Genomic DNA, 26,248 nt, shown 5'->3' with positions numbered 1-26,248 from the left:
GTGAAACCCGTTTCTACTGAAAATACAAAAAATTAGCCAGGTGTGGTGGTGTGTGCCTGTAATCCCAGCTACTCAGGAGGCTGAGGCAGGAGAATCACGTGAATCCGGGAGGCGGAGGTTGCAAGGAGCCGAGAACACGCCATTGCACTGCAGCCCACGTAACAGTACGAGACTCTGTCTCAAAATAAATAAATAAATAAATAAATAAATAAATAAAGTTATTTTATTTTCTTTGTTTCATTTTTGTTACTTTCTATTTTTTCTTTTTTTCTTTTTTTTTATTTTTTACAAAGCACTGTGTACTCAAAGAGAATTAGTAAATACTAAGCTCCCAAAGTACAAAAAAATTAACTTTCTGGAACAGTCATAAGTGCAATTCATACTTTAAATATTTTAAATGATATTATGGTGCTTTGAAGAGAGGACGCTGGTATTTTGAAATCAAGTCCAAACATTTTAGCGATACTATCATTAATAAGGAATACAAATTCATATTAAAATACTGTTTTACTTTTAGTCCTTATATTCACTGTAATAAACAGCAGATTTGTAAGCAGTTTTCTATGTTCATAGAGACTATGCCAGTAAGGATTGATGAGAATTCAGGGGGTACATCATTAAAAAGGAGACAATGAAAGATAAGACAAAAGGTCAAAGAATCCAATGCCATTAGCTCTTGTCACCTTGTACTATGTATTCTCATTTAGAATTAAACGAAAATTAATGATCAAGTGTACATTAAACCAGTGGAAGTTAAGCATGTTAGTGTGGGTGAGGATCTGAGTAAAGAAGCAGATAGAGTCAAATGGAATGAGCCAAGAAAAATTAATTAGATGACATCAACTATATGGTGATTGTGAAGAAGGTTATGAAAAAAGGTTGAAAAAGACCAGAGGGATTTCCAGGTAAAAGGAATGGCACAGGGCATATTCTCGCTTTTTTCACTCAATCTGTCTCCATAATTTTACTCTTTAAAGAAAGGCTTCTTGGATAAAATTAAAAATTGGGGTAAAATAAGTGGTTTAATTTTTTAAAACAAATAGACACCAGGATTCATGACAAATAGTACATCAAGTAAGATGAAAGACATTTAAATATTGATCAAAATCATGTCACACATATGTTGAAATAACCAAAACCATTTTCCTGACAATATTTGGATAATTCAGTCAAAATGTATTAAACATATCTCTATTTATTATAGTGATATAAAATAAATCTTCTCAGATGGTTATCTTTTTATATTTGATGTCACTCATAAAAAATATCTCTGGGAAGCAAACTTTGGTATCACAAGGCTACGTTAAGATAAATAAGGGAATTTATACAATGATTTCATTGAAATTATTAGACATTATGTGGAGCCCTTTTGTTCCAGTGTGTTTTTGTCAAAGTATAAATTAAAATTGTATTGATATTTGAAACACCTTCAGTTGCCTAACACTAAGTTACTATTAATTATTTTATTGTATTTAACATTCAGCTAGAAGTAAAATCTATATACGTCAATTTCTGTGCTGATTTTTTTCATAAATGTATAGAAATAAAATAGGTCATGTTAAGGCTCTTTCTTATTGGTATGATATGAAGGTCTTATTTCCTTTGCAAATCACTAAAATCAAGGCAACTAATTGCATAACAAGATTGGAAAGAATTTGCCATCATTGGAACCTTTGAAAATGAATATAAAAATGTGTAAGTTTTAGAAACTGGGCAGTTTTAATTCTCACTTCAGCTACCTAGTGTGCTTCCTCAAAGCTGAGCCTAGCACTTAAACAGCGATGTAGATGGCATACTTTTCCCATTCTTAGTGGAGGTTTTGAAATAAATGCTCAGTAGTAGATCAATCATGGATGAATATAAAGCAATGGCCACCTTTTTACTTTGTTCTGCTTTATCGGAGAAATCTGAAACTGTAAGAAATTAGTAAAATATATATACAATGTCACTGTTTATTGGATATCATGATTTGTTTTAAAAATTCTGAAATATTTGCATTCTATGTTTCTTTGAATAAGTGAAACAACCTACTACATGAATCAGTTGAACTGGATATTAATTCAGCTCTGATTTTTTGAAAAAAAATTATAAAATGCTTTTGAATATAACTAGTGCTTAGTTTACTTAGCTATGCATTTATTTATCTTTTTTGTGGGCCTTAAGAAGACAATCTATGCCTTACCTAAAACTAATTGTGATTTTGATGATCTAAAACAATACTTTTTAATTCACTGGTTTAATTCATTCACTCATGTAATTAATTAATGACTGAAAGTTTAAAGTGTAACCCTCCAAGAAAGGTGCAACATGAAGCACTAAGTGCCTGATACTACAAAGACAACACTTTAAAAAACACACAAAATTTACATCAGTTTTCTGTTCACACCGAGGGACACAGAAATCTCTCCAGCCCTCCAAGCAATGATGGTGGTTGATTCTTTGCAGCAGACACAACACCTACAGGGGGCTCAAAATACTTTGACCCAGAGGAGAGACTATCCATGTCTCTCATCAAGATCTTCTACCCGTTTTCTGACCCCAGAAGTCCTAAACTTAATAATCTTTGTTTTTCTTTTTTATTTCATAGAGAAGGGGATCAAAATTACAGTTACCTATATCCATTAGGTTGAACATCAGTAATTAGACATTATGATAAGTTGGAAATTTTCAGCTTGGTGATATTTATACATAAAACTTATCGTATTATTCTGTTCTCACACTGCTAATAAAGGCATACCTGAGACTGGGTAGTTTATAAAATAAAGAGGTTTAATTGTCACACAGTTCTGCAGGGCTGGGGAGGCTTCAGAAAACTTATGATTATGGCGGAAGGGGAAGCAAGCATGTCTTTCTTCACATGGCAGCAGGAAGGACAAGTGCAGAGCGAAAAGGGGGAAAACCCCTTATAAAACCATCAGATCTTGTGAGAACTCACTATCATGAGAGCAGCATGGAGGTATCCACCCCCAGGATTTAATTACCTCCCACCGGCATCCTCCCAGAACACGTGGGGATTATGGGAACCACAATTCAAGATAAAATTTGGGTGGAGACACAGTCAAATCATATCACTTGCTGAGCAAATTAATAATGTGAGCAAAACTGTTGCACTGAGATTGTTTAAACTGTTCAATAGGTCCACGTGGTTTTGAATATGTTCCAGTAATTTCAGAATTTCTGGTTCCTCCAGACATAATTCATTGCTAGATGATTGCACATATATCTTCATTATGCATGCAAAATCACTAAGCCAAGAGAGGTTAACCAAAACATTGAACACTAACGTTCAACACATTGATACACTGAACACTAACTATTGTAACAGAGACAATTGAATCTACAGTGCTATGCTTTCCACTGAAGTCATTTGCTTAAAATTACATGTGAATTGCCAATATTTCTAATATCATCATTAAATTGGTAAAACGATTGTGTACGCCACAACTGAATATATTAAAATACATTTCGCATTCACTTTTAATTTTGTATATTTACAATTGTATACATATTCTCCATGTCTTAGATTTATGATTTTATAAAAAGAAAAATAAATTATTTTATCAATAGTAATATTAACATTTTAAGTAAAAATTTATCTGTGAAATTATTTTATCATTATCATATTAAATAATAACAAATAAATCTCCTTGAGAAATTAACTTGTACCTTTACCTGAGGTAAAAATAGTGGCCCTTATTATAATGAGTTTTTATAAGATATCTAGATATCGCCCACTGTTTTCACTTTAGATGGGCATTTATTTCTTCATTAAAAATGTCTCATGTTTTGTGAATTAAACATTTACAAAGTTTCTAACATTGTTATTACAATAGCAAAAGAGTCAGGCACAGTGGCTCACACCTGTAATCCCAGCACTGTGGGAGGCCAAGACGGGCAGATCACCTGAGGCCAGGAGTTCGAGACCAGCTTGGCCAACATGGTGAAACCGTGTCTCTAGTAAAACACAAAAAAATTAGCCAGGCGTGGTGGCACGCACCTATAATCCCAGCTACTCAAGAGGTTCGCTTGAACCTGGGAAGTGGACGTTGCAATGAACCGAGATCATTGTGCCACCATTGCGCTCCAGCCTGGGTGACAGGGCAAGACTGTGTCTCAAAAAATACATAAATACATAAATAATACATTTTTTAAAAGACAGGAGCAAAATAAAATCACGTGTTTTTATTTTGGAATTTCCATCTAGAATATATTACTTTCAGCCAAACAGTAACCAATTCTAGAAAAGTGACCTTTCAAATAGAAGTTTTGGCTCCTAATACTTTATTATGTACATTACTTGTTTAGTATGTACATGAATGATGTGTGTCTATTCAAAATACTTTGCTTTTATAAATGGCATTTCATTCAGATTTATGAGAACTTTTTGAGAACGTGCTATAAAAATATTTACATGTATTTCAATTAGATCTCACCATAAGCTGTACAGGCATTTCTTACTCATAAGGCACAAAGCAACTTTGGCCCTGCACTGAATATCCCCTGAGAGCTGACTTCCCAACAGGCATTAGTTCAAAAGGCATTTGATGCTAACTACATAGTTTCCTATTAATTTTTTTTCAAATAACACGACTAGAATAGACATAAAATAGTACTTTCTTATCATTATATTGTTACCTAATCATAGTAAATTTTCCTATTCTTTTTCTTATTAAAAAATACCAAGTAGTTTTTCCTACATTATCTTGACATATTCATTTAACAATCTTTTTGGGAGGCTCATGGTATCTGTCTTTAAGTTTTTTTTTTTTTCTTTTTAGAAAATATCAAGAAAAAATTATTAAATATTTTAACATCTATTTAAGGAAGCAGGTATATTCCTTACACGTCACAATTTCTTGGAGATTCTTTTTAAAATAGCTTAGAATACTACACTTTCCACTCCAGGGAAATCATTCCTTTTTCCCACTCAATCTATGAGTAATCAAAAATATGTGTTTATCATTTATTAAGCCAACCATCATTTGCAATACCCCATGGAATTCATGTTTTAGATTTTAATATATTGTTCCATAATTTCCCCCTCAGTTTAAATTTTTTTATATATGCAGCCTAAGTACAGGTGAAAAATAGGATTTTTTTCTTCACCTTTTTAGGGAAAATGGTATTAGTTGAAGGCTTTGGGTATAAAAAAAAATTCACATTAAATAGGCTTTGCATAGGATTTTGGTTTAAACTACCAATGTAGATAGAACTTCAATTTTAAACCATAATTCTTCCCAGACTTCCTTAAAACTCAGCCCAGGTGAAGAAAAAAGAAAGACATTTTGGCTAAGTTGCCTCATGACTGTTTTTAATGAACATTTTGCCAAGCTCTGCTCATGAATACCAAAAACACATGTGATCTAGCAAAAGATGGAACATAAAACCTTAAATATCCTGTCCATATCAAGAAGATTGGGAAATACTGATCCTTTAAAAATAATTTCTGATTTTATGTGGTATTTTTTGTCACAATGTGAGCACAATTTAAATGTTTCAATGGCCAAAGCTCCCGTATTAAAGGTCTCTGAAAGCAGAGACTCATGTCTGAGGTGTGACTCAGGGGCAATCACTTCCAGGAGAAGGACGCAAATGCCAGTGCCACGCACGTAATGAAGCTAAGTGGCAGCTGAAAAAAATTCATCAAAAACGTGAACTCCCCAGGAGATGCTGACTCAATATGTCAGTTAATTGGATAAATTATGCGATCATCCAGTGAGTGACCTCTCAGCAGAGCAGGATTTAATGATGACAATTATTTGAGAAAAGAGGAAGACAGGGGAGGGTCTATGTTATAAAGTAAGTTATTTAAAACATAAGATAAAACCTTAAACCTGAGTCCTTTTCAAACACTTTCTGTTTCATAGTGTTAAAGAAATAAATATTAAAATCTTATCTGTTGGAATGTTCTCTGGCATTTAAAAGAGAGAATAATGAAAAGTAAAGGACAGACTTCAAAGTAACTGGCACTTTATATGTGCATTTAATCTAAAAAATCCTAAAGCATCACCTAGTAACATAGAAACAAAAGAGCTAATATCCCATATATCTCGAGGAGGGAAAAAATGTTGTATAAACAAAACTTGAACAGATAATTCCTACAGTTAGGTTTCCAATTATATGTTGATGTGCCCAGTTCTTGTGACACATATTATTAAAAAACCTTTTAGGATGCTTGTTGTACATACCATTCTTTATATATACATATATATAATTCAGAAATAAGAACTTTAAAAAGTCAATGTATAATTAAATATTTAGTGCATTTGTAAAATAAGGTCTACATGTTTTCAATAACATAGTATGAAATATAATGATAAAATAATATTTTACTGACTTTTTAAATTATATGTAATTGTAATTTATAAGCATCTAAATCTGAGGTTATCCCAGGTTAATATCAGCCCTCTCCCAATAGAATAATCATGCATATCATCTTTTGAAAGACTAGAAAATAAAAGCCACTGACATTGCTTCAGCTATATATGGTAATTGGAGCAATGGTATAATAAACATCAGCACTTGTCTTATATAAACACAGAGGAGAAACACAATTCCAGGGGAAGTCACAGCTTTTACAGTTATTACTTAACTTTCTTGTCCAGTTATAAAGATGTACTTTCACATTTTCTTTATTCATTTTATTTGTTTCAGTTTTTTTTTTTTTTAATTTTTGTTACTGAATAAGCAAAATTTATGTAGTTTTTCTTTTAACTACATAATTCTGTCTAGTGGGCAAATCACTAAACAATAACTAAATTAATTCATTTTAGGTAGGATAATCATGTATCTGTCCTGGTAATTACCATGATAGTTTTTTATCCAATCAAAAATTTTAAATTTATTTGCAACTTTTTCATCAAAGACTTTTTAAAAAACTATTTATTTATTTTTTAGAAAGGGTCGTGCTCTGTGCAGTGGCGTGCTACTGCCTCACTTCAACCTCTACATCCCAGGTTCAAGGGATTCTCATATCTTAACCTCCAAAGTAGCTGGGATTACAGGTATGTGCCACCATGCCCAGCTAATTTTTATATTTTTAGTAGAGACAGGTTTTTGCCATGTTGTCCAGGCTGGTCTCAAACTCCCGACTTAGAGTGATCTGCCCACCTAGGCCTCCCATAGTGCTGGGATTACAGGCTTCAGCCACCATGCACAGCTGGCTTTGTTTCTTCAAACTTAAACTATCTGTTACTAGAATTTTTAGGAAAAGATGTAGGCAGAGCATTTAAATGAATATACTATCACTATTATAATTTAGAATATCAAGTAATCTTTAAAATTCGCCTTTTAAAAAGCATGCTTACTTTGCAAAATGTTTGGTAAAACTATTTTAATAAATACATGAGCCCCCGTATTTTAATAAATACATGAGCTCCACATTTAATAAATACATGACACTAAACTTTGGTGCCAGGCTTGTGGAACGAGCCCTGATAAATGCCTTTCCTACCTGTGCCATCTTCAATTGAACAGGCCTTCCTCATACTGGTAACAAACATGGGGACTAAGTGGAAGTTGGGAGGATTGGCCTTCAATTTCCAGTTTCTTAGCAATATGAATGATCAACCTCAGATCCCTCAATTCTTAAAGAATGGTGACATCTATATTAAGATGCTGAATTATCGACAAGAATTTTAAATAACCAAACATAACCTAAAAAGTTTATATATAAATTCATGGGCACATATGAATATAGTGTATATTTATATGCTATTTATATATGTCTATAAATAGTATGCTGTCTTCAAATTCAGGCAGATTTATCTGGTGTTGATAATTCAAAATAAAAATATTATACTTTTTGTCAAAAATGTATCATTTTTACTTACTGTACCTTTCTTGAAAGTGATAAAATATAAAGAAAAATTTTCCCTCCTTATATTGATTTTTTACAAAACTAATTAAAATAACTCCATAAGTGTTATTACTGCTACCACTATAAAAACACTATAAAGTATGCTTTTAAAATAATAAAAAATGTGTTCATCTATATTTAAGTTTAACAAGTAATGGTTTTACATAATATATTAATGATTCTGGAACCTATTGGATAGCATAAAAACAAAAGTATAACCATATTTTCTTGCTAGCAATCAGCATTGAGTCTCAAGAGTTAAACTAATAGGATTGTTGATGCTTTCATTTCTTTATGAATCTTATATAATCATTTATTATTATGAACTTTTTGCTACTATCAAAATGTCTAATATAAAAATATCAATAATAGTCTCTGCTATGTGAGATATTTCATTTTTTAATATACATATATATATATACACACACACACCCCAATGAAGGAATTCTTTGGAAATATGTATACACACACACACACAGGCACACGAATAAAGGAAATCTTTAAACTGGAAAATAAAAAGTTCAAGGGATGAATGGTAAAAGGGGAAGAGAAAGAGAAATCCAACTCAGAGAGGTTGTGTCTTGTCAGAGGTTTCTTCTCCACAAATTTGTCAGCTGATAATTTCTCCCAATTTCCTGTGCCCTATAAAATATCCCTACCATCGCTACCATTGCCCATGCCAAAAATTATCACATATTTTCTCATTTGTTTGTTGTTTTCCTGCATTTTCTGTGACATGTAGTCATCATTGTGACATCAATTATTAAGTTTCTCTGAAGAAAGGCTGTAAAAACTTGCCACATTTTTTTCAAAATTAGATTTTCTTAACTCCATTTGATATGAGAACAAACTAAAAGAGAAACAATTGAAGCACTTCTCCCCCTACTAAATCAATATACACTTCACATTTCAAAAAGACTCAACCTTTGTTCCTATCTATTCCTACAAATTCCTAAAATGTATTTTTATGCAAAAAAGGACTTATTTTTTAAAATGTCTCCTGGCTACACTAACCCTGCTATGACTGCAACATTTCAGGTGTCTTTAGCATTGATGCATTTTCCTAGGTCTAATATTAATCCAGAATATGTTTGTTAAACTCTACCTTTTCTACTTGATCAAGTTTCTCTAAAGCGGGGCTTTTTTCTATTCTATTTACTATTCAAAACACTTGAAGCCATAGTAGGATAATACTGGATGACAATAATTCATAGTGGAAAAGGAATGAGTAATATTCAAAGGTTGATTTGCAATGGGTTGGTAGAGAACATATACTATTACATATATAAACTGTATATTTTTCAGATTAAAATAATAGTGTATATCTTTCATCTCCATGGGATAGAAAACAAATAATGCTATATAAGTGAATTGTGTTATATTATCACACATATATTACATTATGCTCCTTGAGTATTATATATAATTTCTCTATTATTAGTATACTTCATGAAGACTCGTTAATTAAATGAAAAGAGATCAATTAATATTGCATGTCTCAGCAAAAATATGTTCTAGGAGTTTGAACATATTCCCCATCTCCTTCGCATCATTAACCTTTCCTTTTTCACTTGTGTGACATTTTTCCTAGCGACTGTGTAGCATGAAGCCCTGTCCCAGCAAGCACAGCATCTGTTTGAAGGACATCCGGGAGGAACAGCCAATTGTGCCGCGGCCAGATTTGTGCTCCACTCCCTCCCAAGGGAATTGAGGAGGGAGACAGGCATGTGTGCGACTGCCCACGTGCCAGCCTCGATGACTCGCTAGCTAGGTGTCTGCCCGTGGTGTCATGCTGAAGGTTCCTTGAACCAGAGCTCAGAAGATAAATGCTGTTTTTTTTTTTTTTTTTTTTTCTCCTCTTCAAAAAGACAAATGCCTTAACAACTTTAACGCAGCTGATATTAACCAGCGTGGCTCTACTGCAATATGTTTTATTATGAAGCAAATAGATAGGTACTATCAACCTCCAGAAGAGCTCAATTCTAATAAAAAGAGAAAACTTTCCAAAGATGAATGATGATCAAAATAGCCAAGAATCCCTGGAGGTGTGAAACCACTCAATTCCATGCCACTAACTTGTTTACTAGTTCAAGCAAACGGACATTCTTATTAGCTGATGATGTTTATCAAAATCAGCTTTCAGCTAGTTGAAAAATCATGGGTGAAAATAAATGAATACAAGTAAACAAAGATAAGAAAAGGAGTGGACAGAGGCTTCAGAAATTAAAAGCCTGAACATTTCTAACATCAGTGAGCACTTCTAGTCTTTGTGGGAATTAAAATGTCACAATGGAGGTAAACACAAGGAAAAGCACCACAAATCTGTCATACTTATTGTAAGGGCAAATATCCTTGCTCTCATTAGAATTTCCTCAAGTTGCAGAGTTCGAGAGCAGCTGCAAAGTAGCTGCAAAGAAACTATATATTACTTTCTTTATGAATAGCACTTGTATGAAACAGGGGTGATGTGCAATATATTTTGGTGATGTGCAATATATCTATATATAAAGTAAGTATTATAAAAGTGCACCCCTAGTGCACTTGTATAAAAAAGGGGTGATGTGCCGTATACTTTGGATACATATATATATACACATACATAAAACAAAATAAGTATTATAAAATATACTCTATATATAGTGTATATACATACTCTATGTATACTATGTATACATGTATACTATATATAGTGTATATATACTCTAGATATACTATGTACTAGTGTATATATACACTCTATATATACTCTATACTACATACTATATATAGTGTATATATACACACTATATATATTTTATATATACTATATATAATATGCTATATATTAAATATATACACAACAAAATAAGTATTATAAAAGAATAGGTAGCTCACCCAACTGGGAGAGATAGCTCATGCCTGTAGTTCCAGCACTTTGGGAAGCCAAGGCAAACGGATTGCTTGAGCCCAAGAGTTTGAGGCTACAGTGAGCTGTGGTGGCACCACTGCACTCCAGTCTGGGCAACAGAAGGAGACCCTGTCTCCAAAAAGAAAATTTAAAAAGAAAAAAAAAGAAAAAGAAAATTAAAGAAAGAAAGAACAGGTATCTCAAAGTTCCAGGTTCAGCTGTATGGAGAGATGATGAATCTAGAACTACATTTTTTTGGCAGCTCTAGATGGGTAATAATAGCATCACCATGTTTATTTAAATGATATTATTTAAATCTAGTTTCTCTTCTGTTTACTATCTACTATATTTTTCTCAAAATATATCATATCAGTTTTTAAAGCTGTTATTAGAAATTAGGAAACTAGATACCAGTGGTCGATACAATGCCAATTTTTAAAAATCACTGGATTATCATATTCACTATTATATCTACTCCTAACTATATAAACTTACTATTTTTTTGATGGCGACCAATATTTTATTATGTTTGGACATAACCGGATAACACCTGGTTTCTGGATAACTTCACCCTGGTCATCCTAGCCCCAAAAATCAGTACAACATTGGCCAGTTAGAATACAATTACTAATCTAGCCTTGCGCAGGGATCCCCAACCCTCAGGCCCGTGAAAAAGTATTGGTCCGTGGCCTGTTAGGAACAGGGTCACACAGCAGGAGGGAAGTGATGGGCCAGTGAGTGAAGCTTCATTTGTATTTACAGGCGTTCCCCATTGCTTACTCTGAGCTCTGCCTCCTGTCAGATTAGCACCGGCATTAGATTCTCATAGGAGCACAAACCTTACTGTGAACTGTGCATGTGAGTGATCTAGGTTGTGTGTTCCTTATGAGACTCTAACTAATGCCTGATGATCTGAAGTGGAACAGTTTCATCCCGAAACCATTCCCCAACTTGAGGTCGAGGTCCGTGGAAAAATTAGCTTCCATGAAACTGGTGGTCCCTAATGCCAAAAAAGAATTTAAAAAATCGAATAGAAAGAGAAAATTCTCCAAATATGAATGATGATCAAAACAGCCAAGAGTCCTGGAGGTGTGAAACCACTCAATTCCATGTCACTAACTTGTTTACTGTTCAAACAAATGGACATTCTTATTAGCTGACAGTGTCTATCAAAATCAACTTTCAGCTGATTTTGATTTTTCAGGTCAGTGGGAACCACTGCCTTACAACATTTGTTTTTAAATTCTAGGGGAAAGGTCTCAGTGTGTGTGTGTCTCTAGGGGTGTGTGTGTGTGTGTGTTTCGTTGTAACATAATTATGAGAGCACTTTATTGGAAGGATTTTTAATACACAGCTTGACCCATTTCTTCCCTTTGACTGAATGCCTTGAAAGAATGGTATAGTCGAAGAGAGCAATACTGCATAGCCATGGCCTGCCACAGCAAAGAATTAATTAGATGTGATCACTAATTGAGCTTATTTTCTTAGAACTGTTAGAAACTGACCAGCAGAAGCGCTTGCCTTAGAGCTTCTGACAGATTCCATTGAGATCAATGAAACGACAGCTAGAAAGTTAAATGGAAGCCTTAGGTCAGTTGATGGCTTTTCTTCTGCTATTAAAGATGTATTACCAGCAATCTCTGCTCGTGCATGACTTTAACACCCCGTCACACCCAACAAGTGTGGATTATGTCCTATAAGGATGATATTTACAGCATTGAGAAAGGATGTAGTTTGGAATGTTCATAAGTGACTCATAGAGAATAAAACAGCTCTGGACAACATCTTCTCAACACAGAACGGCTACAGCCTTGCTGTAGAGTGAGTCCAGCTGCTACGTGGGAAGGGAGTTGGATTCTTAATAACAAGGTCAGCATAACACAAGTATTTGGTGAGCAAGAAGGAGGTAGTAATGAGGAAGGAGAAAATGCTTCACAATTTAAACAAAAGACACCATCAAAAGGCACTTCTTTTTATTGAGTACCTTAATATTTTAATAATAATTTTAACTGTTACATGAAAGGTTCTCTAATTTTTTTTTTTTTTTTTCGTATTTAGCATTAGTTTATGGCTTTCTACCATGCATGTAATGGAAAGCCAACTTTAAACCCGGAGTAATTGAGAGGATGGGCTTGCCAGAATAGAATATCCTAAAATGCTTTCATAATATCTAGTAAAAAGGGATTGCAGATAAGAATGATATGCAAACAAGGGAAATGAGCAGGATAAGGAGAGGCTGTGAACTGCAAGCCAGCTCTGCAGTGTTCAGTTTTTTCTGGTAGGAGCTGAGCATTTACCAGCTCCATGACATGGCGATGGCTGCTTGGTCCACCAGTGGGAAGTGGGGATTACAGCAGAACCATCTTTTGTGTAGTTTGCAAGCACTATGCTCAGTTTTCTGACATTTCTGTTGACTTCGTTCTAGGATATTATTTAGAAAGTGGTTTCAGAAAACATATTAGGCAACAAAATATTCATAAGTACTTGAAGTTCAGGCATTTGTCTTTGGGTGCACAGTACTCGTTTTTCTGGAGTTCAGTATAAACCACTAGTTTTGATCTGAGGCTCCAGCTTCTGAAGAAGCAGATACAACCAATCAAGCCCTATGTGTTGAGATGGCAGTAGCATATTATTAACCAAAAAGCGTCATTGGTTATTATTCTATGGAGACCTTAATGGAATATAATTCTAAAGATTAAGTCTTAAATATTTGTTTATAAAACATAATTTATTGGGGGAACTGCCCTAAAGATGCTCTTCTTTCACTTCCATTTTACCAAATGTATTTCAACAAAATGCAAATAAATGTAAGCAACCACAATTGGGCATAGAAAATTTGCTACCCTTCTTCTGATTTATTTTTTCAGATTACATTATAATAATATAAATTGGAAGCATTTTGAAATGTCATTACCTCCATGTTATCTGCAAGTAATTTAGATAATCGTATCTGTTTTCTAATTCTTTGTTTTCTTCTATTTCTCATTAGCTTTTACACTCATAATTTTTATCTTTTTATTTGATTTTAAGCATATTGAGAAGATTCTGGCATTTTCTATAAATTTTCATAAATTGACACTGTACTTTTATAACCATGTTAATACTGTGTTTTGCTGCAGATGCTTGAAAGACATGTTTTGTTACATAAAATACAATGTACTGTTTAGAGGCACATTTGCTTTGATTTAATAGCACTGGTTTAAAAATAGATAAAATTATATTAAGTCATAATTAATATTAGTTGATAATTGATAATTATTAAATCTATGGAAGAAACTTTCAACATTGTAAAATTTGTTTTCACATTTTAAAAAAGCTAATATTTTATTAAAAGTCCTTGTAATATTGGTTATTTTTAATTTGTCTTAATAATAAGATTTTTTTGTCATTACTCCATCAGTGACTAAATGTCATGTACCAATCAAATAGCAAGCCAAATTTAGTGTTTAGGAAACACTACATATCTCCACACATATAACTCTTTTTGGTGAATGAAAATAAAACTTCACTGAAAAAATGAACATCAGTTTGACAAATCTCTTTAAAATATTTTATCCAGTTGCAAACCATATTATGTTAAATAATTTCCTAGTTTTGTCTTCTCCATATAAATAATCACCATCCTTTGACCCTTTCATCATCATCTATTGCCATTATCTGAACTAATACAAATTCTTTCTTTCCATTCATTGCTGATTGGGTCACTATAAGTTTGTTACCTGTCTAACATTAAACGATGGGGCCCAAGCTTAATGAATATGACTTTTACAATATGGTGCAAGCCCTGACTGATGTCCTTGAATTGTATCATTGAAATAACAGTTATTCCTTCTTAAATGTACATATTAAAATTGCACAGTGACATTTTGGACCCCACACTAGTGTTGTTTGCTTAACTTTTCTGCTTCAATTCACACATGACAGAAACATTAATCAGCTCTACCACTAAGCTGTTGTCCTGAAGTTCAGTGATGTTAAGAAAAAAAAAAGCACAGCACATTTGCTATTTAAATAAAGTATTATTTATGTTTACTTTCATGCAATCAAAAATGGCCAATATACAGATTCTATTAAACAACATACACTTCAAAATATCATTTTATTTGATGTTGGTATGACTTCATTTAAAGTTAGTATAAAGTGTCATTAGATACAGCAAAGTATTATATAAATGTTAAGTTTCACTTTAAGTATTTTGAAGACCACTTTCTCTTCAAGAATTCTGAAAATATTTTATATTATATGGCTTTAAGAAAAATATATCAAAATATCAGCCCATAATAGATAAAAATTAATGGCTAATGACTGATTCTTTGTATTTATAAATGAAGGGTTTTTGATGCTAATTCTTCTGAAAATGTCTCAATTCTACTTGAAAAGCATTGGCAAATCATTTAAGATGACATTATGAATACGGATTTAATAAAGAAAATCCTCTAAATTCAGAATAAGAAGCCTCCTAGTTTGAAGTTCCAAGACTGAGACTTTAAGGGTTCATATTATATCCAATGTGACATCTGCGGCAGCCGCGGTCTTTATTTTCCTTGCACAAACAGCAAGGGGGGAAAACTCCACCTAAGGGTCCTGAGTATATTCCTCCAACAGACAATGCTGCGTGACTGACAGAAAGCTAATAGGTACGATTCACAGCTTACTTACCACTTGAACTGACTAATCCAAGATCTATAACAACTTTACTATAATTAAATAAACTAATGAGAAACTAAATAGATAATACATTAGATTGTAAGTCTGAAGTTTAAATGATGCACTACAGAGATAGATTACATAGCAACTTTGTATTTAATATAGAAAAGTGATGGTAATAACACTTATTTAAGCCATAGGAAATTACTGTTTTATAGGTGAAAATCATTGAATATTGGCAATTTCCTATGACTTAATCTACAAAAGACATTTAGTGTTTCAATCAATAAGCCAAATGTCAATTTGTCTAGTTGAAATCTTGCTCTCCTTCTTTACTGGCTGTGAGATCACAGGCAAATTATCAAGCTCTCTTTTCCTCAATTGCCTTGACTATTAAAGGTAGATAATAATATCACTTATTCCAGACAATTGTGAAGCCTCATAAATGTACTAAATATGAAAAAATGTAGAATAGTGTCTATTATTATTATTTAAGCTTGTCACCCAGGCTATCATTATTTTTACAATAAATCAACAATAGTGCATGAATGTATTTAGCAATAAGAACTGTGAGAATGTCAGGAAGATTTTCAAGAAAATCTCCAAAAATTCCTTCACGAATTAATTTGCAATCGGATCTTTTCCACATCGATCTAGGCTCTTTAATGCATATTTCCTGATATATCTGTAAGTGTAAACGTTTTTTCCGGTTTCTTTTCTATTAATTAGTATTGCAATACTTTGAAAATGACTAATTACTTGGCTCAAATACATTCCTTACTCCTAACTTCACAGATAAAATCATGAGCAGTACTGTCTTTACATTTTAACTGAGATGAAACTAATAATTTAATTTTATATTTATCTTTCCATACTTTCTATATGATGGCTAGTCATTTCACTATGCTGAGTTTTAGTTTTCTAATCTGTACAGTTATAATCTGTAAAGTTTTCTAATCTGTAAAGCTATAACCGTATGCGAAAGGTATACACAAATATGACGTGGCATTCAGCACGCTCTCTGGAAATAAAAGAACAGCAAGCAACAAAAAACTGTGTAAGAATGTCGTACGAGAAAAGGGAAAAAGTTGTATAAGAATGTGTCCGTGGAAAGAAAACTTAAATTTACATTTAAAAAATCACAATTCATAGGAATAAATACAGCTCTCTTGGTTAAAGCAGACAGTCTACAGTATGACAACTGCTTTTTCAATGTAAACAGAGAACACAATATAGGATTTCGGCTACAATCCTCGCCTGAGGTCCTTATTTAAACAATTTATTTGTTATCTTCATACAAGTGCTAAGGTATCTGAAAATAATCTTATCAAGACTCTAAACTTGTTTCCAAAAGGCTTGGGATGTGGAGGTTTACTTTTGAAGCTTCTCAACTGGGAAAACGCTTTCCCCTGAGAGAATTAAACAGCTCAGAATGTCACACTTTGATCTAAGCTGCTCAAAACATTCAGAAGTAATGTCAAGACAGCAATTTACTTCTGTTTTCATCCACAGGTGTGAGCCTCAATAGCAAAACACAGGAAACCCAAAACATAAAATTGTTGCAGAAAATATTCTCTGGGGTGCTTTTCAGTAATTATCTCATTTAGTCATGAAATATATTGGAAGGATAGTGAAGGGTAAGTCAAGAATTCACAATTCAGTTGGAATATTTTATGTTTATTGGATAACACAGATAGCAATTCAAATATGTGGCTTTGTTTATTTTTAATAGCTACATATAAGATATGCCTAATTACAAAGTAAGGAATGGGACCACAGTTTCTAAAATCCATTTCAAGCTCAACTAGCTCCAAATAGTTCAGTGCTCCCTGGTTGCATATTTCTTCTGTGTAATTTTATCTCTGTGATGCAGATGTCACTCTGAGGTTTCTAATATTGACACAATAGCCTTAGAAAACTTCCACCCTTCAAGGTAGTAGAAATAAAAATAATTTAGTCAATACATCTGAAACTTTCAAATTCATGTTTCACGTTTTTCACTTGTTTGGTTCTTTTTGTCTTTTCTCTTCTTTTCCTCTATTCCAGCCTCTCCTGACACAGGGTCCACCTCCTGTGGCTGCCACTCACCAATGGCAATTCCTTTTTATGGGGATTTGGTGGCACTGTGACACTCACACATCCAAGATGTCTTCCTATCCCTTCTCTCATAGCTCGAGTCCCTTCAACTTTTGAATATGAATGCAAATACAAGGACAAATCAAGGATTTAAGTAGACTTGCAATGTATTTTCCAATCCAAACATTAGTATCAATATGCAAAAATCAAAAGCTTCCTTGACTTGCACAAAAAGATGTCCAAGCTGAGTGGCATTTACTTGATGAAAGGTAGTTAAGTATTGTATTAGTCTGTTCGCACACTTCTAGAAAGAAATACCTGAGACTGGGTAACTTATAAAGAAAAGAGGTTTAATTAACTCATGGTTCCACATGCTGTGCAGGAAGCATGGCTAGGGAGGACTAAAGAAACTTACAATTACGGCAGAAGGTGAAGGGGAAGAAGGCACATCTTCCATGACTGGAGCAGGAGAAAGAGAGGAAAAGGGGGGGTGCTACAGACTTTTAAACAACCAGATCTTCTAAGAACTCACTCAGTATTGCAAGAACAGCAAAGGGAAATCTTCCCTCATGATCCACTCACCTCCCACCAGACTTCTCTTCCAACACTGGGAATTACAATTTGACGTGAGATTTGGGCTTAGTCACAAATCCAAATCGTGTCAAGAATCTAAAGCATCTCCCTATGCCTGTCAATTTTCTAGACACTATATGTACTTTTTAGAGGAAGAAAGAAAAGAAGAAAAAGAGGAAGGGAGGAAGAGAGACAGGGGATGAACATCGCTAGACTCATTTGCTATTGCTGAATGACAAATTCTTTAATATAGAAGCTCTAAACAAGAAGAAATTAGTATGCACATTCTTGAATGAGGAATATGGGCAGGGGTCAACAAAAAGTTCTGCTCTGTATTTCAACAAATGGACATCCTGAAATCAAGATGCTGATGGAGCTCAGACCCCTTCGGTGGCTGAAGACCCTCTTCCAAGCTTTTGTCACAGAACTCAATTCCTACGGTTGCAGAGTGGAGGTTCCACTTGTCTCTTAAGTGTTATGTCACTGTCACCTTTTGAAAGACACTCTTGGGTCCTATCCCTGTGGCTCTTCCAAAATGGGGCATCATAAGCCTTCAAAGCCAACAGGACAACCTCACTCCAGCCTTCTACGAAGGAATATTGTATAATGTAAAACATCACAGGAATGACTATTCCTTATCTTTGTCAAAAATGAAGTAGCCAGGAGGATGGCTGTTCTATTATTTTCACAGGTCCATCCCAGATTCAACGGGGAGAACATGCAGGGAATACACAGCAGGGACTGGAATCTTGAGGACTGTCTTCAATTGAAGGGGCAAATTATTTAGATATATAGCAATAGGGAGTAATACACATCTAAATAATCAAGCCAAGGGATCAGCAACTAAGCCTGATGAACAGAGATTAGAGAATGACTATGGGAACTAAAGAGACAAACACACTTGGGTTCAAGCCTAACAGTGAGTTGGACAAATTATTTTAAGTTCTGTAAATAATGACATTCACATTGCTAAGCTGCAATGACTACTTTGCAGATTTATAGAGGATATTTAATGAATAATATAATGCTACATTTTCCCAGGGGGGATACTACTAGATATTAGTGTGTAATATCTATTATTTACCAAATTTTCCTATATGTGATAGACGTGTCATGACAAGAATAAAATAAATCTGAAGCAAATAAGTAATATATGAACAGTTGCTGATAATTTACCCATATCTATCAGTATAATGTTTATTTTTATCTTCCAGATTGATATAATACATAAGTTAGAGTTTATTTGTCTTTTTGTTTCTTCTTGAAGGTCATAAGATAGTTAAATCATTAGAAATAGGATCAACAAAGTTATATAAAATAAAGTCCTTAACTTTTCTATGAAATTGTTTCAGGTAACCTTGGCCATCAGAATGCTGTACAGGGAATAATGTTCCTCCTAGGAAAAGGGTCCCTGGCACTCATGTAACCAACTGGAGAGTGACTGAGATGATGAGGCTCCCAATTTTGGAACAAAATGTAGATGTAGGCAATTTCACATACATCCCAAAGATGCAGGAGGTCAGAATGGAATATATATCGTCAATCTCAAAGGAGAAAAGTGGACATAATTGTTACCATTTGTCACCAACAGTGTTTCTACCTATTTCTTTGCCTGCTATAAATAAAAAGCAACTCTAGAAGTTGCTGAAGGGAACCTTAGTTTACTATCAATACTGCTTCCGAGGAAAGGGAAATGAAATGTCTTCACATTCTATGAGAAAGAAATATGGTACCAAAAAACTATGCAGCTCAAAGACTGGAGGCATCAGTTTTCTGGAGTCTAGTATAGCCAATCTCATCTGGAATCTGCTTCAAAATGAGCAGGAGAATATACCTGGAGTTCTCTCACAGGAAAGTCAGGCATTTAAAAAAATACTATGTCTGCTTCTCTACGGGTGAGACTATGTTGAACACATTAATATCAGAAGAGCTAGTGAATATAAATATAATTGAGTGTAATTTTGTAAAAATCACAGAATAAGAAACATCTTTATAAAATTGCATGGGCTGGGTGCGGCGGCTCACGCCTGTAATCTCAACACTTTGGGAGGACGAGGTGGGTGGATCACGAGGTGAAGCATTTGAGACCAGCCTGGCCAACATGGTGAAATCCTGTCTCTGCTAAAAATACAAAATTAGCCAGGCGTGGTAGCATACGTCTGTAATCCCAGATACTCGGGAGGCTGAGGCACAAGAATTGCTTGAACCCGGGAGGCAGACATTGCAGTGAACTGAGATTGCACCATTGCACTCCAGCCTGGGCAACAGAGCGAGACTCTGTCTCAAAACAACAAACAAATAAACATGCAAAACCAAAAAACAACAACAAAAAATAAATACTTCTATCCTTGCTCATTTTCTTCCTCTGTGATGAATGCTATGTAAGAACAATTTTCATTCTTCCCTAATCTTTTCTGCTATGAAAATGATTCTTGAAACATGAGAACCATAATGGTACTTTTGTTACTTAACATGAAAAGACATTAAACCAAGGTTGTGCATATACTCTTTTGCTTGCATTTATAATAACCATTGCCTTAAGTTGGAACATATACTACAAGTTCTGCAGTATTTTCTTTGTTTTGGGTTATGTTCTGTTCATACAATATGCTACTTGTCTTAGGAAATACATTTTCATGTGATTTGTGTGCTATGTTATTGTTTGTTAATATTGATACCTTATTTTTTTTACTATTATGTTGCATTCTACATCTGAGTTACAAAGATCGTGTGAGTGGCTCACAAAGGAATCATTGCTGCCTAGAAATAATGATGAAAATTTTAGCATAAATACTACAACTTTGTAAAACATGAACATAAAAAGGACAAATTCCAGGCAAGATGATATATGAATCTATATGTGCATTGACAAGTGATAAACGTAAGGATTTCTCATAAGCAGCAGAACAGAAAAATTATTCACAAAAAAAACATTAACATGAGAAGAAAATGATTTTATTGAATTCATGATCCATTTACTCCTATTCCCCAATATGCGCTCTGTTATTAAGCTTTACCAAATTGTATACTGATGTCATTGATACATTGATCTCTTTTTTTTTAATACACTGTCCTTTTTGCTAAACCAATTGTTTTTATATTCTTTCATAACAAGTCCAAAACATGATTTAGAGGACAAAGTTGTTTATTTTTCCATGAAGTGTAGGGAAGGGAGAGCAGGATCATTCAGGCATCATTCAAAGTAACACTTCCCCCAACAGTAAGTACCAGACACTGCATTATCTGGAAGCTTGTAAAGTCAGCCATTAAGTTAACACAAACATTATGCTCAGAGGGAAATCAAAAGGAGCTATTGACAAAAATTGCTCTATTAAATGACGCTGCTGGAAGTGGCATAATATCAATGCAACACAACACCAAAAAGCAGGTCCTGTCACATATGGGGAAACAAGGATTTTAATTTAAAGGTGAACAAAATCAATTTGCATCATAATATGCATTAAGAATCACCATTTAATATATGTGAATAATATGTCTGAGGGAGAATATCTTGACAATTTTTTTCTACATAACACTAAAAAAATGTGGTAGGAAAGTATACATTATTTTTTAATGATTATTTATGAGTTGTGATGTTAGCAAGAAAGGACCTGAGTTGTATGCTGATAGGGCATCAGCTATATGCAAAGGCAATATTTAAATATTTATTAAAATATTTAATACCTGGTATGGTATGGGTAGCACTCTATCAGAACAAAACAACAAGCCCATGAATCACCTAATGGAGGCAACAGTGCATAGCAGCTGAATTTAGCCAGGCAATACGTAAAACATAAATTACAAATGAAGCCACTACTTTTTCTCTTTTGCTCAACACTCTGCCTTTTGATTCTCAATCTTAACTTAATCAAGAAGGGTTTCAGCAGTCTCATCTATAAACTTGAGTTTCCACAGCATCTAGAGCATAAAACCCATGGGCTGAAACATAATTCTTTAACTTTCAGGACATGTATTTCTTCTGACGTTTCTGAAATCTTCTGCTGGTAAACCCTTCCTTAGCGATTTCCTTGCCTTCTCTTCGTATGCTCCTTTCTAGTTATTCTTAAAACCAACCATCCTCAAAATGGTCAGAGCAAACTACCTTGAAGGATACACCTCATGCTGGGCCTCTAATCTTCAAAGAACATATTTGTTCTGGATTTTTCCAGAAACTTCTACTCAGCATCCCAAACATTCTTAATTTTTCTTCTATGAAATAATAAAGAATGTGTACTTTCCTCCAATCACCTGAATGCAAAACATTCTTTTTTTTTTTTTTTTTTTTGAGACGGAGTCTCGCTCTGTCGCCCGGGCTGAAGTGCAGTGGCCGGATCTCAGCTCACTGCAAGCTCCGCCTCCCGGGTTTACGCCATTCTCCTGCCTCAGCCTCCCAAGTAGCTGGGACTACAGGCGCCCGCCACCTCGCCTGGCTAGTTTTTTGTATTTTTTTAGTAGAGACGGGGTTTTACCGTGTTAGCCAGGATGGTCTCGATCTCCTGACCTCGTGATCCGCCCGTCTCGGCCTCCCAAAGTGCTGGGATTACAGGCTTGAGCCACCGCGCCCGGCCGCAAAACATTCTTTAACAATACAACTTGATGTCCTAATTGATAAAGTTTTCCTCCATTACTCCATTACTTCAGTCCTCACTGAGTTCTTACTTCCTTGGATTCTAATGTCTGATTAAGTAGAACCAACCAATATAGTACTGTGTGTGTAAGTGTGTGTATGTGTGTGTGTGTATGTTTTTTTCTTTAGAGTGGCTATAGATTTCTCTCGAACAAAATTAAATATACCTTGAAGCAATTTTTATATGCATTACACTCTGTCGAGTATTGCTTAGATTACCATGTTCTGAAACAGTTGCCTACTATCACATCACTTTAAATCTAGTGGATGATTCTTTTCTTGACTTCTTTTTCAGTTAGTTTGTTGTTTATGTATAAAAATGTTCCTAATTGTCCCAATTTGGTATCCTGAAATATTAATGAACTTGTTTATTACTTCTGACGTTTGTTGGTGGAGTCTTTAGGGTTTTATATACATAGATCTATGATGCTGTTATCTGCAAATAGAGATAATTTTACATCTTTTTTTCCTGTTTTGATACTGTTTATTTTGTCCCCTTGCCTAATTAATAGGACTTTCAGGACTATATTTAATTATTATATATTTGAGATATTAATCCCTACCATATCTATGGTTTGCATGTTGAGTTCTTATGTTTAAGTCTTTAATTCACTTTGAGTCGGCAAGTGGCAACAGGAGGACAGCCCTGTCTTGGTTTCCTCTTAGAGGAAAAGCTTTCAGCTTCTCACCATCTCGTATGTTGTTAACGGTGGGCTTGTCATATGTGGCCTTTATTCAGTTGGGGTATATCTCTTATATACCTAATTTGCTGAGATTTCTTATCATAAAATGATGTTAAATTTTGTCAAGTGCTTTTCCTGTATCTACTAAGATAAGCATATATTTTTAAATTCTTTATTTTAATATCATTTACATATGTTGAACCAGCCAGAAAGTCTTACTTACAATAGCATAGAAAATAAAATACTTAAAATGCTTAAAAATAATTTTAACCAATGAGGCAAAATATTGATAAACTGAAAACAATAGAACATTAATTAAAGAAATTGAAGACGAGGCCAGGTGCGGTGGCTCACGCCTGTAATCCCAGCACTTGGGAGGACGAGGCGGGCGGATCACAAGGTCAGGAGATCGAGACCACGGTGAAACCCTGTCTCTACTAAAAATACAAAAAATTAGCCGGGCGCGGTTGTGGGCGCCTGTAGTCCCAGCTACTCGGGAGGCTGAGGCAGGAGAATGGCGTGAACCCGGGAGGCGGAGCTTGCAGTGAGCCGAGATCACGCCACTGCACTCCAGCCTGGGCGACAGAGCGAGACTCCGTCTCAAAAAAAAAAAAAAAAAAAAAAAAAAAAAAAAAAAAAAAAAGAAATTGAAGACACAAATAAACTGAAGGATATCCCATGTTCATGGGCTGAAATAATTAATATTGTTAAAATGTCCATACTACATAAGTGAACTATAAATTCAATGCGATTGCTATCAAAATCCCAATGGCATGTTTCACAGAAGTAAAAAAAAAATCTAAAATTAATAAGTAATCAGAAAATACCCTAAATAGCTAAAGCAATCTTAAACAAAAAAGAATCAAGCTGGAGTTATCATACTACTAGATTTCAAAATATACTACAAAGTTATAGTAATCAAAACAACATGGTATTGACACAAAAGCAGACCCGTAGACAATTGGAACAGAATTAAAAGCCTAGAAAAAAATCTAGGCCTTTATTGCCAATTAATTTTCAGCTAGGAAAACAAAACCCACAATCAGAAGAGTCTCCACCATAAATGGTGTTGGGAAAACTGGATATCCACATGCAGAGGAATATAATTAGAGCCTTATCTCACATTATATACAAAAATGAACTCACAGTGGATTGAAGACTTAAAGGTAAGAACTGAAAATGTAAAAGTACTAGAAGTCAACATAGGAAAAAGCTTCTTCATATTGGTCTGGACAATGATTATTTGGCTATGGCCCCAAAAGCACAGGCAACAAAGGCGAAAAATTGGTAAGCTGAATAGCATCAAACTAAAAGGCTTCTGCAAAGCAAGGAAAACAATCAACAAAGTGAAGAGATAACCTACAGAATTCTTATCTTAGAAATTTCCAAGAGACTAGATCATAAATATTCTTACCATACAAAAAAAAAATACCTATCTTGGATGATGAATATATTAATTAGCTTGATTTGATAATTATTTCACAACATATACATATATCAAAACATAATTGTGCACCAGAAATACATACAACATTTATTTTTAAATTTTACTTCCATAAAGGAAAAGAGAAATGAACAGACAACTTACAGAAAATAAAATACAATTAGCTAATAAGCAAATTTTTAGGATTCAACTTTAGTAAGAATCAGCTTCAGTGTTTTACTACAAAATAAAACAATGCAACTAAAAAATATCTAGTTAGGAACCTACCATAGAAACAAAAAGAATATATTATTATTGAGTTCTATTTTAGTGAGACACAGTTGGCCAAGAAGGTAAGTGAAGACTAAGATAGCCAGTAGGGTATCCCACAAGGCTAATCTCAGACTTTGTCCCGGTATTAAGGATTTGTGAAATTTGCACAGGGACAAGGAAGACTGCTAGAATATAAGGGAAGACGAACATCAGGAATAAAAAAGCAGCGGTAGAAATGAGCATGGAGGGTGTTGAAACAACAAGGAGCCTGGAGAATTTAGTAATAGAATGCCACTTCCTAAGATGGATCTTCAAACAAAGAATGGTGTGAATATGTAAATTTATGATTATTAGCACTGAGAGATCTAAGTTAATGAGAAAATATTTGGCTATAGGAAAAGGGTAAAGTGGTCTCCTCTTGTGGCTGGAGTTTCCAAGGACAATTATAATTTTGGCTGCACAGTGTTGTAATTGCTTGTGAATAATGTAATCAATGTGCTGATTTTTGTGGGTGTGTTATGATACATGATTGGATTGTTAAGTGACTTTAGTGTAATAGCTCTTCTGAATCATTTTCCATTATAAAATTATGGATTAATTATTACTAAGAAAATTGTAAATATTCTATTTTTCTGATACTTTAAAAGTTGAAGTTCATAATAGTAATGTAACTTTTAGGAATACTCCTTGATGTACTTCGAAGCAGTATTTACTAAAATGTCTAGGAGATTGCTAGGTGGTCATGTCTGTTTTTTAAAATATGTATTTCAAACGTGCTTAGTCATGAAGCCTGCAAATGGTTAGGAACCCAAGACATTTATTCTGAATATGTCAAGTTCTTGGGAGTGTTTGTCATAAGAAGCCCCCTTGAAAAGGAGTTTTTGTCATCTCAACTGTTGTTGCCTGATTAATGCTTTAACAATGAAAGTCTTTTGCTATGTTAACCTACTTCTAAGAGTGCGGAGGCATCTTTGGGATTGCTTCTTCTGAAAGAAGCAATTGAATTGGGTCACTATAGAAATTAAGTACATCATTAGAAATTCTAATTGTCAATGGCCAGGAAATGGACCTTTTTAAACAAATCTAAAAAAAATTAGAGATCTCTTCATCTAAACTATTGGTGGGAAGATTAAATTTTAAAATAGATTCATAATAGGGTGATGGCTAGCTTCAGTAACTCTCTTGACAAAATTAAAATGAA

Source organism: Papio anubis, chromosome 15 (genome assembly GCF_008728515.1).
Source record: "Papio anubis isolate 15944 chromosome 15, Panubis1.0, whole genome shotgun sequence".
In the NCBI taxonomy this organism is placed as follows: Eukaryota; Metazoa; Chordata; class Mammalia; order Primates; family Cercopithecidae; genus Papio; species Papio anubis.
This window is presented reverse-complemented; position numbering follows the sequence as displayed.